This window comes from Musa acuminata, chromosome BXJ2-8 (assembly GCF_036884655.1).
Source record: "Musa acuminata AAA Group cultivar baxijiao chromosome BXJ2-8, Cavendish_Baxijiao_AAA, whole genome shotgun sequence".
Classification (NCBI taxonomy): Eukaryota; Viridiplantae; Streptophyta; class Magnoliopsida; order Zingiberales; family Musaceae; genus Musa; species Musa acuminata.
This window is the reverse complement of record NC_088345.1, coordinates 12,629,577-12,649,507: the sequence shown is the minus strand read 5'-3', so window position 1 is coordinate 12,649,507 and position 19,931 is coordinate 12,629,577. Positions and strand designations below refer to the sequence as shown.

Genomic DNA, 19,931 nt, shown 5'->3' with positions numbered 1-19,931 from the left:
TCACCAGCAAAATTATGTGCCAAAAGCTGCATCACAGCCTCCCTCCTTCTTCGTCGTCGTCTTCTTCTATTATGCTGCATGTGTTACAGAATTAACGCGTGAAGCACGTTGGTTGGGTCTTCTTCAGCCCCGGTTCGTCACCCAGAGGGAAGGGGTGCGGATCGTGTGTCTTCTGCCGCGGCAGGAGACAGGACGCAGCTAACCCTGAGTAGCACGTAACGCCAGCAGAGATGGTTGGGCCCACAGGCGTATGTTAAGTCTCCTACTTTCCTGTTCCCTGACTTAACCGAGACAGGAAGACTAGGTGTCCCACCTGACCGGAAGCTGTCCCGGCTTCATGGTTCGGGTCGACAGGTTTGCGGTTCGGGGGAATGAGCCGAACCGATACCGTGTTCCCATGTGGCTCGGGGTTAGGCACCGGTTGTGGTAGGTTGGTGGCCTCACCTGGCGCCAAACCCACCACTTTCTATATATATTTCCTACCCACCTCTCGCCCATCGTGATCGAGTTCGCATATTTGACGAAACCAGATCGAGGCGATCGATCCATCATGGCTTCTTCTTTGGCGTACTCCAAATCTTTACTCGGGGGAGAGAGAGCCGACGGCGTCTCCGGCCTCGGCTTCCGTCAGCCCTCCGATCTCCGCCGCCTGTCCTCCGCCGCCGTCCAGATCTCCAATCCGGCATCGGACTTCCCTTCCCCAGCGAAGGCTCGGTGAGCTCTCCTCCTCTTCCACGTGTCCCCCCTCCCTCCCCACCCCCCCGAGTTTTTGACTTGCTGTGTCAAAGTAATGGAAGAAAAAAAAGGTGATCTTGCTTTCTTGATGGCCAAGGAGCTAAAGTTCTTGTTATAGAGAAGACAGGAAGGAAAATTCTTTGAGATCTCTCATCTTAATGTTGCAAATCTTGTTCTTCGGTACCAGTGTCATGTGACGAGGGTAATAATAATGATGGGACGTAAACTGACATCGTCTGCTCCTGAGTGACGTCTCCTGGGTCATGCGGACCGAGGAGATGCGTGGGCCGTCTGTCTCGGTGTGACCTGACAGTGCCGAGCCGAGACAGGCCAAAATGTTGAACGAGGCACGTCGCTATCCTGCAGGAGCCTGGTCCTCCACGCAACCCCAACGCCGGGGTCAAACGCCTTCCCAAGTATGGTCCTGCTCCCTATAAGCGGGCACACGGTGACCTTCCCTATAAAAACCCTCGCGTTCGGAACGAGGGAGGGGAAAAAGAAAAGAGAGGAGAAAACCTCCCAAGATTCTCGACTGATTTGACCATCGGAGGGGTCGGGTCGAGCTCTCCCGACCTGACCTGTATGTAGGGACGAAGACGGAGCGCCTCCCACCATGCGCCCAGGTGAGGAGTTCCCTCCCGGAAGAAACGGTTGTCTCGTCGAGACCAAACCAACGTAGTCGGCTACCTCAACACTCTCAAGGGTAATCCATGAAGATCCCCGCTCATTCAGACCCGAACCCAATTGTGTTGGCCCCGAGGCTGCGGCTTAAAGTTGTTAACACTAACATTTTGGCGCTAGAGGGAGGGCCCGAATGTCGAGGGATCGCCAGATCGACCCAGACGAACCCCCAGCTGAGGGGTCATGCTTGATCGGGGCTCCGAGGGAACGCCCCCTGCATGGTGAACCCCTAACTGAGCACCCCGCTGCAACGTTAGAGCGCTATTGGCGGTTATTCAACGACCCGGGCTTGTCGCCGCCTGAAGGCGTCCCAACCGACCCATCGCCCGTATCGCCCGAGGCCTTTCAGGACCTCGCTCATCAAGTTCAAGCTCTGGATGGGATGGTGCAGACCATTATCCCGCTCATTTCTCACCCGGCGCACCCACTTGCGATCCAACCACTGCTGCAACAAGTGCTGCCCGTTTGGGCTCACACGATGCCCCCGGAACTCCCCGCGTCGCCTCAGGTCTAGCCACCCCCGCTCGAAGATCGAGCATTGGGAAACCCGAACGCCTGCCCGGAGCCCGAGGTGTTATCTTCATATTCAGCGGGCTCCCTGCGAGCCCAGCTACGCTGCGTTAACCAACGACTCGACGAAGTGCAGAGGGAGGTTCGTAAGTCTAAGGAAGAACTTGGGGAGGACGCGCATAGGGGGTCTCTGTTCGCACTTGAGATACAAGATCAGTCAATCCCCCCGAACTTCCGTCTTCCCTCTCTCGATGCATACGACGGTGCCACCGACCTGACGGACCACGTAGCCGCCTTCCGAGCCCAGATGGCGCTATACGGGACCTCAAACGCCTTGATGTGCAGGGCGTTTCCCACGACACTGAGGGGCCTAACTCGCGCATGGTATAGCGGCCTGAAGGCCGGGGCGATCACCTCCTTTGATCAGCTCGCCAAAGACTTTGAGCTTAACTTCCTAGCGTACGCCCGGCCGAAGCCGTCCGTCGCACTGCTCCTCGGACTTAACTAAAGGGAGGTCGAGCCCCTCTCCTATTTTTTGAATCATTTTGCTACGAAAATCCGAGGGTTGCCGGACGCTCATCCCTCTCTGTTAATGCAGGCATTTATGATAGGCCTACGACCGTCCAGATTCTTCTGGTCCCTTGTGGAGTGACCCCCCACCACGGTACCGGAGATGCTCCAGCGGGCTAACCAGTACATCGCAGTCGAGGCATGGATGGCCCGAAGGTGAGAGGAGCACAAAAGGGTTAGGCCGAAGCCACCCCGGGGGCAACAATCTGTCGCGTCGAGGCGTAAGGTGGATCGACCTGACTAGCCAGCATCGAGGTCCCCGCTCCCCATCTCGGGGGCATCCCGAACAGAGATATTCCTCTAAATAAGGGAGAAGGGGTTGCTCAAATCCCCCAACCCGATGAGAAGTTCGCGGGAGCTCGGGGACCGATCCAAGTATTGTCGTTTCCATCGACAAAACGGACATGACACCGAGGAGTGCCGCGAGTTGAAACGACAGATTAAGAAGCTCATTCGCGGAGGACACCTCGGTCGGTACCTCCGACAAGCCAAGGAGCTTTCACCCTGCCCGGAGGGCCCTATTGAGCGGCAGATTGACGTGATAATAGGCAGCCCAGCATTCGGGGGGAATAGTATATCCGGGCGAAAGACATACGCCCGCGCCGCGACGGCCGAAGCCCCCAGACGCGGACCCGAGCCTGAGGTCACGTTCCCGGCCAAAGGAACCGAGCGATTTAAGCACGATGATCCACTCGTAATAGCGGCCAGGATCGTCGACGCCCAAGTGAAGAGGATCATGATCGACACAGGGAGCTCGGCCGACGTGCTCTACCTGGATGCTTTTCAAAAGCTCGGGGTAACTAGAGACGCCTTGGAACCGATGTGCTCGGCACTCACCGGGTTCACCGGCAACTTGATCTCACAGTTGGGAGCGATCACCTTGCCCCTAACCTTGGGAGTCCCACCAAGGTCCAAGACGGTGATAGCGACCTTCTTGGTGGTTGACCTCCCCACTGCATACAACGCAATCCTTGGCCGCCCGACCCTCAACAAGATCAGGGCTGTTATCTCCACTTACTACCAAACAGTGAAGTTTCCGACTCACGCCGGGGTCGGGGAAGTCTGGGGAAGTCCCCTCAAATCTAGACGGTGCTACTTGATGGCGGTCTCATTACACAAAAGGGCAAGGACCGAACAACCACTAGGGGATCCCCGGGAAACAAAGAAACCGACCCAACATCTTGAGCCAATGGAGTCCACTAATAGCTTACCCCTAATAGAGGGTCGGCCAGACCGGACGATCAAAATCGTGTCGGAACTCCATGAGTGAGAAAGGGAGCAGCTCGTCGGCTTCCTACAGGAGAACGCTGACGTCTTCACCTGGTCGTCGGCTGACATGACAGGTATCAACCCAAAGGTTGCCCAACATCACCTAAACATTTTGCCCGATGCTCCCCTGGTGAGGCAGAGGCCCCGACGATAGGCCCCCGACTGACAACTAGTTGTCCGTGAGGAGGTGGAGCGACTTTTGGCAATAGGCTTCATAGAGGAAGTCAAATACCCGCGATGGCTGTCCAATGTAGTCCTCGTGAAAAAATCTAATGGGAGTTGGAGGATGTGCGTTGACTACACCAATCTCAATCGTGTGTGCCCGAAAGACTGCTACCCCCTCCCGAGGATCGACCAGTTGGTCGATGCGACTATCAGGCATGCCCGCCTCTCATTTATGGACGCCTTCTCCGGCTACAACCAGATCAGGATGGTGCCCGAGGACCAAGAGCACACGACCTTCCTCACCGACCAGGGGGTATATTTTTACAGGGTCATGTTGTTCAGGCTAAAGAATGCTGGTGCCACGTATCAGAGAACCGTGAACAAGATGTTCGCCCGGCAGATTGGGTGAAATATGGAGGTCTATGTCGATGACATGATCGTGAAAAGCCGTATGGCAACGACCCGCCTCTCATTTATGGACGCCTTCTCCGGCTACAACCAGATCAGGATGGTGCCCGAGGACCAAGAGCACACGGCCTTCCTCACCGACCAGAGGGTATATTTTTACAGGGTCATGTTGTTCAGGCTAAAGAATGCTGGTGCCACGTATCAGAGAACCGTGAACAAGATGTTCGCCCGGCAGATTGGGTGAAATATGGAGGTCTATGTCGATGACATGATCATGAAAAGCCGTATGGCAACGACCCACCTAATAGACTTAGCTGAGATGTTTGCCACGTTGCGAAGATACAACATGCGACTCAACCTGACAAAATGTGCTTTCGGCATCAGCTCGGGAAGATTCCTCGAATTCATCATACACGAAAGGGGAATCGACGCCAACCCGGAAAAGGTCCAGGCAATTATCAACATGCAGGCCCCTCGGACAATCAAGGAGTTGCAATGGCTGAATGGCAGGCTCGCCGCCCTAGCTAGGTTTCTTTCCTGATCGGGTGATCGATGCCTCCCCTTCTTCCAGGCCCTAAAAAACCCGAAGAACTTCCAATGGACGGCCAAGTGCGAGGAAGCCCTCGTACACGTAAAACAACACCTGGTCAGCCTCCCTCGCCTTGCCTCAGTCTCTTCCGGGGAGAAACTCAATATCTACCTGGCCGTATCCCAACACGCGGTCAGCTCCGTCCTGACTAAAGAAGCCTTCGGGGATCAGCTACTAGTCTACTATGTCAGCCACGTCCTAAACGGGCCCGAGGATCGGTACCAGCCGATTGAAAGATTGGCACTGGCGCTCGTGCTAACGGCCCGAAAGCTGCGCCCCTACTTCTAAGCCCATCCAATTGAGGTAATTACCAACCAACCGCTCCGACAGGTTTTGTCTAAATTCGACGTTGCAGGTTGCCTCCTCAAATGGTCGGTGGAGCTCGGCGAGTTTGACATACAATATGTACCAAGAACCGCCATCAAGGCCCAATCGGTAGCCGACTTCATCTCGGAACTAACTCAGCCCAAGGATGAGGATTCTGAGTGGGTTAGTGAAGGATGGGTCCTGCGCATGGACGGATCAGCCAGCTCGAAGGGCGCGGGTGCGGGGTTAGTGCTGGAAGGCCCCGACGAACTATCGTTCGAACGCTCCCTTCGCTTCAACTTTCAAGCCACGAATAACGAGGCAGAGTATGAGGCGCTCCTAGCAGGTCTCCGATTAGCCATTGAGATGCAGGTGGATGCCATACACGTCCTCACCGACTCGCAGCTAGTGGCCGAGCACCTCAACGGCAAATACGATGCCCGGGACCCAACCATGTCAAAGTACATAGCAGAGGTAAAAAGCCTGACCGCCAACTTCTCTCGCTTTACGTTATCTAGGGTCCCGAGAAGTGAGAACGAGTGAGCAGATGCGTTGGCTAAACTGGCATCAAAGTCAGATCTCGAAGCCCGGCTCGAGGTCGAGGAACTCCCTTTCCGAGCGATCGCGATCGCGGTTGTGTCCCTGGCTGACCCGCAGACTACGTGCATACAGGAAATGCTGCGCTACAAGCGGGACGGGATCCTTCCCACCGACGAGGCCGCGACTCGGCGTCTGCGCTGTACGCAGGCATGGTACTCCGAGATGAATGGACGGCTCTACAAGAGGTCTTTCTCGCATCCTCTCCTACGGTGCCTGGAACCCGAAGAAGCTTAGTCGGTTTTGGTCGAGGTCCACGAAGGGATTTGTGGGGAACACATCGATGGGTGAACCTTGGCGTGCAAGATTCTTCGCCAAGGGTACTATTGGCTGACCATATGTCGGGACGCGAAAGCTTTCGTGCAACGATGCAGCTCGTGCCAAAGGCACGCCCGGATGCCTCGACAGCCCGCGGTTCCGCTTGCCCCCATTGACTGTGCATGGCCGTTCGCACAATGGGGATTGGACCTCCTCGGACCTTTCCCATCGGCCTCGAGGCAGCGAAGATACATCATCATGGGAGTGGATTACTTCACCAAATGGGTCGAAGCCGAGCCGCTAGCAACAATCACGGAACGCCAGGTGGAGAAATTCGTCTAGAAGAATATAGTGACTCGGTTCAGCTTGCCCAGGACTATCATCACAGATAATGGGGCCTAGTTCGCCAGTGCGCGGTTCTGAGAATTTTGCGTGAGCCACAGGATTCATCTGAGGTTCAGCTCGGTGGCCCACCCCTAGACGAACGGTTTGGCGGAGGTAACCAACCGATCCATTCTGGATGGGCTCACAAGAAGAGCATCCGTGGCCCGATCGGTTTGGGTGGACAAGCTCCCTAGTATCTTGTGGTCCTTATGGACCACCCCCAAAACCGCGATTGGAGAATCCCCCTACAGTCTCGCATTCGGGACTGAGGTCGTCCTACCGCCCGAAGTGGTTTTCCCTACCCCTCAAATGGAAAACTACGAGGAAAGGACAATGATCGAAGGACTTCAAGCTGGTCTCGACATGCCCGAGGAAGTTTCCTTTGACGATAGCGTCGAAGCCCCCGAGAAATAGGGTAGACCTATTGTAATTTTTTCTAATAGGGTAGGTCGGGTGTCGCTGATGCTGTAATATGTTGTCTGGTCCTGTAACTGGATTTTTGTTTAAATGAAAATGTTAAGACCTCTTCCTTGTCTTTCTTGATTTCACTATACGAAAAATCTTTTAAGATTGTGCATGCTCCACGTCCTCGGCAGGGGGTGGCCTTGCATCGTCGTGAGCCAGTACGTGCCGATTCTGACGACGTCGATCACCCGATAAGGTCCTTCCCAGTTTGGAGCGAGCTTGTCGCGCGCTCGGGTCAGGTCGTTGACTTCGGCTTTGCATAAGACTAGATTGCCGAACTTAATCGGTCGGGGATGCACCTTTCGGTTATAGATTCTAGCGACAGCTCTTTTGTAGGAGAGGGCCTTCAAGTGTGCATCAGCACGCCGCTCCTCGAGCATGTTGGGGTAGCGCGCTCTGAAGCGAGCCAGGTGACCTGCCCCAACCGAGTCAGCCCGAGCTCGAAGCCCGGAGATTTTTTGTAGGCCTCAATCAGCTCCTTGTCCTTCTCTGGCCATTGACGAATCTCGTCGGCCAGGGCCCCAGAAACTGAGCGTGCCTCGGCGCACGCTTCTTCCAGCTTCTAATTGAGCGCAAGAATCTCCCCCTTCGTTAGGCGGACCTCAGCCTGAGTCACCTTCAGATGCACCTGGAGCTCATTGTTCTGCTCCTCAGCCACCTTAAGCTCGGACTTGAGATGCGTCACTTCCGCCTCCAAATCTGATGTGCGCTGCTCGGCTACAGCCACCCCCTCGGGTGCCACCCCCGTGCCAACCTCCTCGATCTGCCTACGCAGCTCAACGTTGCGATCGCTCAAGCTGCCGACAACTCGGCCAGCATCGCGCACGCGGTCCATCAGCGCCATGATATAATGCTGACCCTGCGAGGAAGGGAGTCAGGACAATACCACTCGGGTGCAGACGTGCCCGCTGATGGCGAGATACTTACCCACAGCAGCGACTTGGGGGACTTGCCAAGTAAGACTTCGGAGGACATGGTGTACAACTCCCGAGCCATGTTGGGATGAAGCCTTCCGTGGACGAACAAGGCCGCGAAATCCCTGTCGGCCCATATTCGGTCCCCACGGGACAAGCCACCCCAGCGAGCCACCAGCGGGTCAGAGGCTTCACCCTTTGGGAGATCTTCCATCGCCCGAACCTGGTAGGGCTCGTCCTTCGTGCCCACGGGAAGGCGGTAGAGTTCGTGAACATAGGACTCTTAAGGGGCCTTCCTTGCCCCCGCCCCCACCCCCCCACCCACCACCCCCTTACTAGGGCCGGCTTCACCCCGCCCGAGGCATCTCCCTGTGCGATCGGCCGGTCCAGTAGCGGTTCCTCTCGACTGAGCTGTTGCCACGTCGGATCCCCTCGCAACACAGGTCTTTGCCTTCTTCCGAGGCTGACCGACCTCGATCTCCACTGGTGCATCTTTTGAGCCGATCCTCGGCTCGATCGGTGGGCGTAAGGATGAAGCCGATGAAGCTCGCCCCCCACGCACTGACCTAAGTCACCATCTCTGCAAAAATGTGAGCATCAATTAGTATTTTGAATGATTCATAAAAACCCTAAACTACCCACTACGGGCATACCTTGAGGTGTCGGGCTAAGACTCGCCTCGATCAGCCACTGCTCGGTCATGTTCCGGACGACTCGGGAGGCGGGAAGAATCTCCTTGAGCCGCCAAAGGTCCCTGTACTCGTCATCGTTCAGAGCTGGGGTGGTGTTATCGATCATGCGTGCCGCCCATCAGAGCCCGAAATTCCAACCCCTCGCACAGCAAATATAAAAGAAACGTCTCTTCCATCCCTTGTTGCTAGAAGGGGCCCCGCTAACTCGGAAGTCCGACCGAGCTGACAAATAATAACCCCCTGACCCCTTGGAAAGCTGGAAGCAAGACAGGAAATGGGACCGAGTCGGGGTAATGTTGGCGTAGTGACACTCCCCCAAGAATGCCACCAGATAGTACCAAGAGTTCGGCGCCATCTATGATGGAGAAATGCGCCACCAAGAAATGCAGGAGCTAATGACTGGGTGGAGAGGGAAATGTAACCCCGCCTTAAGGGCATCTAGGGTTAAGGTGAAACCCTTGGGGACTGAGTCGTACGCCCGTTGCCTTGGCTCGGGGGTGAGAAGAACAAAGTCCTTCGGAATGCTGTAGCACTCCTGGAGGTTGCCCAGCAACGACTCGCTCACTGTGGAGTTAAGGTCGTGCGGCCACATAAGAGCTTCTAGGGCCCGAGCCGCCTTCTCGTTGCCTTTTCCCCGACGTTGCTAGAAGGGAAAGGGGAAGAGGGTAAAGTCGATGAGGAAGGTGAAGCCATCCTTACTGACCTTTAGAAGGTAAGGTAGAAGGGCTGACTTGAACGGAAGTGATGAGATCCGAAAGGAGCAACGGAACAGATCACCAGTAGGAGGCATGCGGGAAACCATCTGCATACTATTTATAGAGAAGATCCCACCAGTAGTGACCCTTCGCTTCCTGGGGAGTGGGCGACAACCCATCGTCGCCCTTCCCGCGGAGCATGTCGCATCAGACAGGGCAAACGTCACCCTGCCATAAATGAGGTATGACGTGGCAGCCAAAGGGTGCGCGGAGCGAATACCGAAGCGCGATCTTCTCGATCTTGACTCTTGAGAGCCGACAACTCCACGCCAGGGGACGTCCCCTGGGCTCCCGTGCAAACGAAGATTTACTTAGCCGCCCCTGTTCACAGATCATTGCATAACAGATTGCTGCTCCAAGCAGCTCCTTGGACGCATGCTTCCCGAGCCCATCTCTGCACGGTCAGCCCATCTGAGCCGTGTTCCTCGGACGCATGCTTTCCGAGCCCACCTCTGCGCGGTCAGCCCGCCTGAGCCGTGTTCCTCGGACGAATGCTTCCCGAGCCCACCTCTACGCGGTCAGCCCGCCTAAGTCGTGTTCCGATGCATGCTTCCCGAGCCCACCTCTGCGCGGTCAGCCCGCTTGAGTCGTGTTCCTCGGATGCATGCTTCCCACTCTGCGCGGTCAGCCCGCTTGAGCCGTGTTCCTTGGCCACAAACTGCCTGAGTCCGACACCTCGGCGTGACCTTCGGCCTTGCTCAAGTCATACCCCACCTCTACGCGGTCAGCCCGCCTGAGCCGTGCTCCTCGGACGAATGCTTCCTGAGCCCACCTCTGCGTGGTCAGCCCGCTTGAGCCATGTTCCTCGGAAGAATGCTTCCCGAGCCCACCTCTGCACGATCAATGGCCTCTGCGTGGTCAGCCCGCTTGAGCCGTGTTCCTCGGACGAATGCTTCCTGAGCCCACCTCTGCACGGTCAGCCCGCCTGAGCCATGTTCCTCGGACGCATGCTTCCCGAGCCCACCTCTGCGTGGTCAGCCCGCCTGAGCCATGTTTCTTGGCCGCAAACTGCCTCTTCCCGAGCCCATCTCTGCACGGTCAGCCCATCTGAGCCGTGTTCCTCGGACGCATGCTTTCCGAGCCCACCTCTGCGCGGTCAGCCCGCCTGAGCCGTGTTCCTCGGACGAATGCTTCCCGAGCCCACCTCTGCGCGGTCAGCCCGCCTAAGTCGTGTTCCGATGCATGCTTCCCGAGCCCACCTCTGCGGGGTCAGCCCGCTTGAGTCATGTTCCTCGGATGCATGCTTCCCACTCTGCGCGGTCAGCCCGCTTGAGCCGTGTTCCTTGGCCACAAACTGCCTGAGTCCGACACCTCGGCGTGACCTTCGGCCTTGCTCAAGTCATACCCCACCTCTACGCGGTCAGCCCGCCTGAGCCGTGCTCCTCGGACGAATGCTTCCTGAGCCCACCTCTGCGTGGTCAGCCCGCTTGAGCCGTGTTCCTCGGAAGAATGCTTCCCGAGCCCACCTCTGCACGATCAGCGGCCTCTGCGTGGTCAGCCCGCTTGAGCCGTGTTCCTCGGACGAATGCTTCCTGAGCCCACCTCTGCACGGTCAGCCCGCCTGAGCCATGTTCCTCGGACGCATGCTTCCCGAGCCCACCTCTGCGTGGTCAGCCCGCCTGAGCCATGTTTCTTGGCCGCAAACTGCCTGAGTCCGACACCTCGGCGTGAACCTTCTGCCTTGCTCAAGTCATACCCCATGGCCACGCGTCACGCGAGACGATGGGCCAGCAACCAGCCAGGGCGACCCTTTGGGGAACTTTCTCGGTCGACCATGGTAACTAGCCGACTGACCGCCTGAGCCGTGCTCCTCGGACGAATGCTTCCTGAGCCCACCTCTGCGTGGTCAGCCCGCTTGAGCCGTGTTCCTCGGAAGAATGCTTCCCGAGCCCACCTCTGCACGATCAGCGGCCTCTGCGTGGTCAGCCCGCTTGAGCCGTGTTCCTCGGACGAATGCTTCCTGAGCCCACCTCTGCACGGTCAGCCCGCCTGAGCCATGTTCCTCGGACGCATGCTTCCCGAGCCCACCTCTGCGTGGTCAGCCCGCCTGAGCCATGTTTCTTGGCCGCAAACTGCCTGAGTCCGACACCTCGGCGTGAACCTTCTGCCTTGCTCAAGTCATACCCCATGGCCACGCGTCACGCGAGACGATGGGCCAGCAACCAGCCAGGGCGACCCTTTGGGGAACTTTCTCGGTCGACCATGGTAACTAGCCGACCAGGAGGAAACTGACAGGAACAACCACTGAAAGCAAAAGCGAGGCACGTCGCCATCCTTGAGGAGCCCGGTCCTCCATGCAACCCCAACGCCGGGGTCAGACGCCTTACCAAGTATTGTCCTGCTCCTTGCAAGCGGGCACATCAACAATGGTGACCTTCCCTATAAATGTCACAACCCGAGTTTGATGAGCCAACTAGCCAATAACTCCATTTTGGTCCTTCAACCACGGACCAAAATGCTTAAGCGGGAGTTAACGTAGTGCACTCATCAGGCCCTTATAAGCTAATCATACACATTGCCCACTTCCGATGTGGGACTAATGGGATGTTACAATATCCCCAACTCAATTAGCTTGACGTCCTCGTCAAGGCCCGACATAACCCAAATCGAACCCTAGCATAGTGCATATGAGGTTTAACTCAGTGGTGGCTCCACGCCGTGATGAGTTCTCTGACTCCAGACATAGGTAGCCCTTTCCTACTCGAGCCCTCTCACCCTGCCCAAATGCTAGGTCGGCTCTGATACCAAATGTCATGACCCGAGTCTGATGAGCCAACTGGCCAATAACTCCATTTTGGTCCTTCAACCACAGACCAAAATGCTTAAGCGGGAGTTAACGTAGTACACTCATCAGGCCCTTATAAGCTAATCATACACATTGCCCACTTCCGATGTGGGACTAATGGGATGTTACAATAAAAACCCTCATGTTCAGAATGTGGGAGGGGAAAAAAAAATAGAGGAGAAAACCTCCCAAGATTATCGACTAAGTTGACCGTCGAAGGGGTCGGGTCGAGCTCTCCCGACCCGACCTATATACAGGGACGAAGACTAAGCGCCTCCCACCACGCGCCCAAGCGAGGAGTTCCCTCCCGGAAGAAATGATTGTCTCGTCGAGACCGGACCAACATAGTCGGCTACCTTAGCACTCTAAAGGGTAATCCAGGAAGATCCCTACTCATTCGGACCCGAACCCAACCGTGTTGGCCCCGAGGTCGTGGCTTAAAGTTGTTGACACCAACATCATGATTAGTGGTGAGTGCGAGAGCATTCTATCTATGGGTAACAAGGGGATTTTGATTGAACAAAATGGGGGAAAGTGATAATCATGGAGGGTGATAAGGAATATTTTGGGTCCTGGCCACGTCACGACTAATGCCATGCCACGCCACCACCAGGTCAACAAGAGGAGTACTCCCACGCGCCGAGCCAGGATCCGTACCAAGGCATTCCTTGGTACATCCCATCCTTAAAAGCTCGGGACGACGCCGTATGGTGTCGTTCCATGCGTTCTAGGATAACGACTGCATAAAGGTACCTCCTCACTGTTGAATCTTGGATTTTGATGATGACATCAATTGTCATTTGTTATCTAATCCATATGATGAGATAAGTGTGCATGATTAACTACGATGAAAGTAAGACATGTAGCAGGAGTTACGCCGGAGTCAAAGACTATGATCACGTTGGGAGTTTGAGAGCTCGACGGAAGTCCAGACGGTCGTCGAAGGTTCTGCGGGAACAAATCCGAGAAGTCTAGGAGCTTGCCAAAGAAGCTCATCGGAACTCGCCAAGTGGATCGTCGCAAGTCCCGGAGTTTGCCCGGAGTCCGTCGGAGCATCGCCGGAGGTTCGTCGGATGTTCGTCGGAAGCTCGCTGGAAGAAGCGATTGACACACCGGAAGTAAGTTGTAGTAAATATCTTAAGAAATTCATAGTTAGCACGATGATTAAGTTAGAAATGGGAGGTGATCTCATTAACTTAATCTTGGGGCAATTGGGCCCTTGACAGACCCAAATTGGACCGAATGGCTCAGCCTATTCGGACCCAGATTTCTTGGCCAAAGGTGGCATCGCCTGGGTCGGCGGTGGCATCGCCCAGGGCTCAGTCTCTGAGCTCTGCACCGCCTCTAACAGAGGTGCAACCGCTTGAGCTCGGTCTCCGAGCTCTGGCTAGGCGGTGCAACCGCCCCAGTCAGGCAGTGGCACTGCCTGAGCTCGGTCTCCGAGCTCTGGTAGGAGGTGCAACCGCCCCTGACAGGAGGTGGCACCACCCAGAGGCTCAGTCTTCGAGCTATGCCAGGCGGTGCAACCGCCAGACCCCGAAATTTCAGGAATTGATAGTTTTGAGCTCGGAATTCAAACTGGGTTGGGGCCTATAAATACCCTACCCTTTCAGCAATGACAGAGTAACAAAAAACCACCGAAATCCTGATCTTACTATATGATTTTTAGAGCTCAAAAGTATTGTATGAGTTAGAAGTTCTCCTCCCTCTTTTCTTCCAAGTTCTGATCTTTCAAGAGATGAGAGAAAATTCTGTAAGGGTTGTCTCCTAAGCCCGTCAAAAGGAGTGAAATTGTAAAAGGGTGGTTGGCCTTCACCTATTGAAGGAAGGCCTCTAGTGGACGTCGGTGACCTCGTCGGTGGAGGAAGACAGAAGTGGATGTAGGTCAAGATTGACCGAACCACTCTAAAATTGCGGTGCTCTCTGGTTTGCATTTACTTTGAGCATATTATCTTTACTGCAAACCTCCTCAATAGCTTACTACATTCTACGCATTTACGAACATGTTTCAAAGTTCAATATTTTCCGAATCGGTGTTTAGATGTAAATCATTTTTATCGTACGAACAACATATTTCAGTTTGCGCTTACCTTCTGATTTCTATCATAACTGCAAATTGCCTTTATAGATTCGCTTTAACTGTATCTCACTTGATCACAAGTTAAAGTGATTTACGAATCGGGTTTTCTATCGAAATCACTTTTATCGTACGAACGCAGTTTTAATCGTCGAAAGTTTTCCGCTGCACTAATTCGCCCCACCCTCTTAGTGCTCCTGATCCTAATAATTGGTATCAGAGCGGGGTTAACTCTCAAATGGATTAAAACCCAAGAGAGATGACATACGCCGGAAACCAAGAGGGTCATTCTATTACATGTCCACCCATGTTCAATGGGACGGACTACAACTATTGGAAGAATCGAATGAGGATCTTCCTTATTTTAATAGATTTTGAACTTTGGAATCTTATCGAAAATGAATTTTCAAAGTTTCTCTTCCAATGATCGATTGGAATGAATTGGAGAAGAAGACATTCGCTCTTAATGCAAAGGCTATGAATGCCTTATTTTGTGCGCTTGATAAAAATGAGTTTAATCGTGTTTCGGTTTGTGAAACCGTGTTTGATATTTGGCATACACTTGAAGTGACTTACGAAGGCACAAGTAGAGTAAAAGAGTCAAAAATCAATCTTTTGATACACTCTTTCGAACTTTTCCGAATGAAACCGAGCGAGACTATTGGCGACATATACACCCGTTTCACGGATGTCGTCAATAGTCTAAAAGGACTCGGCAAAAGTTTTTCGGATTTTAAGCTCGTAAATAAGATTCTAAGATCCCTTCCTAAGAGTTGGGACCCTAAAGTCACTGCTATTCAAGAGGCTAAAGATTTAAACAACTTCCCTCTTGAAGAACTAATCGAGTCATTAATGACCTATGAAATGACATGCAAGGCTCATGAGGAGCAATAAGACATCCTTCCAAAGAATAGGAAGGATATGATACTTAGAACTTTAGATGACCACTTAAGAGAAAACTCAAGTGATGAGGACTGTGACGATGACTTGACACTTATAACAAGGAAATTCAAAAAATTCATTAAGAGAAACAAGTTTAAAAATGACACAAAAAATAAACTTGAACCCAAAAAGGACCAAGTTATTTGCTACGAGTGCAAAAAGCCGGGACACTATAAAAGTGATTGTCCCCAACCAAGAAGAGAACATCAAAGAAGAAGGCGCTCAAAGCAACATGGGATGACTCGAGTACGTCCGAAAAAGAGGAGTCCAACACCGAGCAAGTTGCTCATTACGCCTTAATTACCATCGGAGAGGTGGTAACGAATTTAATTGATGCAGATTTATCATTTGATGAATTATTAAATGCCTTCCATGACTTATTTGATGAATGCAAGATTATTAGTAGAAAATACAAATTGCTAAAAATGGAGCATGATAGTCTTACTTGTAATTTCGATAAGTTAAAAACTGAATATCATGATAGTTTAGGTTCTTGTATAAAATGTCATGATCTAGAAACTATCCAAAAGGAAAACTTGCTACTTAAGGACACTTTGAAGAAATTCGAGGTTGGTAGCAAGTCTTTGAACATGATCCTTACAAACAAGGGTCACGTTCCCAAAAGAAGTGGAATCGGATTTGTGAGAAATCCTCATCAAAATCCAACCACCTTCATAAAAGGCCTCATCCTACATGTTCGACACCAAAGCAAATGCAACTTTTGTTTCAAACATGGACACAAAACGCATTATTGTCCATTCAAGAAAATCAGTCCGAACAAATTAATTTGGGTTCCTAAAGGAACCATGATAAACTCTATGCAACATGATAAACGATGCAGATCAATTTTTGAGGCACCCAAAAATAAATGGGTACCTAAAAATTATCCTTTCTTGTAGAGACATACACCATCATAAGCTAGGAGCAAGAGATGGTGCCTTGATAGTGGATGCTCAAGGCATATGACCGGAGATCCATTTCAATTCTCTAAGCTCACTAGCATAGACGAAGGCTATGTCACCTTCGGAGACAACAACAAGGGTAAAATCATTGGCAAAGAAACCATAGGTGACAAATCCAACTTCTTTATTGAAGATATTTTGTTAGTTGATGGTTTAAAACATAACCTCTTGAGTATTAGTCAATTATGTGATAAAGGATATATCGTCAAATTCGAATCTAATGCTTGCATCATTGAAAAACCACACAAAAACACATCTATGATTGCATTAAAACAGAATAACGTATACACCATTAACATCAATGATCTTTGCAATGAAGTATGTTTCTCAGTTTTGAATGAGGATGCTTGGCTTTGGCATAGGAGATTAGGTCATGCTAGCATGAAACTAATCACTCAAATATCATCCAAAGAACTTCTACGAGGAATTCCTCACATCAAGTTCATCAAAGATAATGTGTGTGATGCTTATCAATTAGGAAAACAAATTAAGAGTAGTTTCAAATCTAAGAATCAAATAAGCACATCTAGGCCCTTACAATTGATCCATATGGACTTGTTCGGACCAATCTCTACATCAAGCCTAGGAGGTAGCAAATACGCCTTTGGCATTGTAGATGACTATAGTAGATACACATGGACTTATTTCTTGAAACACAAAAATGAATGCTTTAGATATTTCACCAAGTTTTACAAACTTGTTCAAAATGAAAAGGGTTTTATGATTTCATCAATTTGAAGTGATCACGGTGGTGAATTTCAAAACCGTGATTTCCAAGAATTTTGTGAATCTAATGGATATAACCACAACTTCTCTACTCCAAGAAATCCTCAACAAAATGGAGTAGTAGAAAGAAAGAATAAAAATTTACAAGAAATGGCAAGAACCATGTTAAATGAACATAGCCTACCCAAATATTTTTGGGCCGAAGCTGTAAACACTGCATGCCATATTTTGAATAGAGTTTTAGTAAGACCCTTACTCACCAAAACTCCCTATGAGTTGTGGAACAATAAAAAACCCAATGTTTCATATTTTAAAGTTTTTGGGTGTAAGTGTTTTATCTTGAATGAAAAAGATGTCTTAGGAAAATTTGATGCTAAATCCGATGAAGGAATTTTTCTTGGTTATTCTTCGGTTTCTAAAGCTTTTCGTATCTTCAATAAAAGGACTTTAATTATAGAGAATCCATTCATGTTGTTTTCAATGAGATTTCCAAAATCAAGAAAAATGACTTTGATGATGATGTTAATTTCGATTATTTGAATTTAAATGAAACCCCTTCTCCAACTAGCAACTTGGATGCATCCACTTCCGAAACATCCTTACCCAAGGATTGGAAGTATGTAGATGCTCATCCTAAGGAGCTAATCCTAAGAGACACATCTAAGGGGGTTCAAACACGTTCATCTCTTAAAAATTTTTGTGCCAACGCCGCTTTTCTCTCCCAAATTGAACCTAAATGTATTGACGAAGCCATGAAAGATGATTCATGGATTATCACAATGCAAGGTGAGTTAAATCAATTTGAGAGAAATGAGGTGTGGAAGCTTGTTCCTAGGCCAAATGACCATTTAGTTATTGGTACTAAATGGGTTTTTAGAAATAAGCAAGATAAATCTGGTATCGTGGTTAGAAACAAGGCTAGATTAGTGGCCAAAGATTTCAACCAAGAAGAAGATATTGATTACGAAAAAACCTTTGCTCTTGTGGCTAGATTAGAAGGCATAAGGATGCTCCTTGCCTATGCTAGTAATAATAATTTTAAGTTGTTTCAAATGGATGTTAAAAGCGCTTTTCTTAATGGCTTTATTTCTGAAGAAGTTTATGTTGAACAATCTCCCGGATTTGAAAATAAAAGCCTCCCTAATCATATATTTAAATTAACCAAAGCTCTCTATGGTTTAAAACAAGCCCTAAGGGCTTGGTATGATAGATTAAGTACTTTTCTTATTGAAAATAATTTCACAAAAGGCAAGGTCGATACCACATTGTTTATCAAAAAATTTGAAAATAATTTTCTCATTGTTCAGATTTATGTTGATGATATTATCTTCGGTTCTACGAATGAATATCTTTGTGAATCTTTTGTTGAAACCATGAGTCTCGAATTTGAAATGAGTTTGATGAGAGAATTAACCTTTTTCTTAGGCTTACAAATTAAGTAATTAAGCAATGACATCTTTATTAGTCAAACTAAATATGCCTTAGATTTGCCAAAAAGATTTAATATGGATAGCTTAAAAGCTATTAACACCCCTATGAGCACCTCCACTAAGTTAGAAGTTGATGAGAGCGGAGAAAGCTTTGATAAAAAAACTTATAGGGGTATGATAGGAAGTTTACTTTACCTCACTGCAACTAGACCAGATATCATGTTCAGTGTAGGACTTTGTGCTAGGTTTCAATCGAACCCTAAGATATCTCATCTCAAAGCGGTTAAAAGAATACTTAGATATCTTAAAGGTACCACAAATATAGGATTATGGTATCCAAAATCCGAAAATTTTGAGTTAATTGCTTATGCTGATGCGGATTTTGTTGGGTGTAGACTAGATAGAAAAAGCACATTAGGAACATGTCAATTTTTTTGGACATTCCCTTGTTTCCTGGTCATCTAAGAAACAAAACTCGGTTGCTCTATCAACAACTGAAGCTGAATATATTGCAGCTAGTGCATGCTGTGCACAAGTTGTGTGGATAAAAAACACCTTAGAAGATTATAAAGTCTATCTTAAAAACATTCCCATTAAATGTGATAACACGAGTGCAATATGTTTAACAAAGAATCCCATTCAACACTCAAGAACAAAACATATTGATATTAGACATCACTTTATACGAGATCATGTTACTAATCATGATGTAATCATAGAGTTCATAGATACTAAGCATCAACTAGCTGATATTTTTACAAAACCTCTAAGTGAAGAACAATTTGATTTCATAAGAAGAGAATTAGGAATGTTGATGTGTCCAAATGCATAAACTTTTTAAAATTATTTGGATTTTATTGATTGAATGATCAAATCACTTAATTGCCATTACATGCCTAAAATAACATGTTGGAAATTAATACAAAATTTCCATAACAATGAGCATGTCTTCATGATTGTATAGTCTTGTCCGATTGCATGAAAGTGTTAAATTAAATTTTCAGTTCCAATCGGATTTCATAAATACATTATTCTCTTTCGGACTTTGATTCACATCATTGATTTTTGACAAATAGAATCATCTAGCAAATGCATATCTTTTAGACTTATCATGTGAAAAATATTCCCTTTGAGAAATAGATTTGATGATTCTTATAAAAGGAAGATATTTTTATGTGCAAGGATTTGATTCACATAAATATCTTGATCCTTGTAAAGCATGCCTTAATATCCTATCGATTTGAACTACACAAATGGCCTTCCTCCTTCATTCAAAAAGATAATAACGAATAAAAAGGAAGAAGTTTTCACTCTATGTAAATAATCTTCATGTCATGTTTTTCTTGACATGTTTGTATAATTTATATCCTATAAATGATATGAACCTACTTATGGCATCGTACGTTGTTTATATCGTTCTCCTTTTTGTTAATGACAAAGGGGGAGAAATATACGAATTGATGCTATAAATGCCATATTATATTGAAAGAAGCAGTTATATGAGTATTAATGCTATGATTATGTCATGCTTGCATCATCGAAAATATATGAATTGATGTTAGCTATGCCATATTATGTTGAAAGAAGCATATATATGAGTATTGATGCTATGATTATGCCATGCTTGCATCATCGAAAATATATGAATTGATGTTAGCTATGCCATATTATGTTGAAAGAAGCATATATATGAGTATTGATGCTATGATTA

At 49.3% G+C, this 19,931-nt stretch overlaps 1 protein-coding gene across 2 annotated transcripts in view; it reads left to right on the top strand.

The window, feature by feature from the left end:
* Window positions 1-429: 429 nt before the first annotated feature.
* Window positions 430-19,931, top strand: part of LOC135619238 (chorismate synthase 1, chloroplastic-like) — a 44,025-nt gene continuing 24,523 nt past the window's right edge. For both annotated transcript variants that reach the window (XR_010489353.1, XM_065121061.1), the window contains exon 1: window positions 430-714. The gene's annotated coding sequence lies outside the window, so the exon portion shown is untranslated. The remainder of the gene's footprint in view (window positions 715-19,931) is intronic.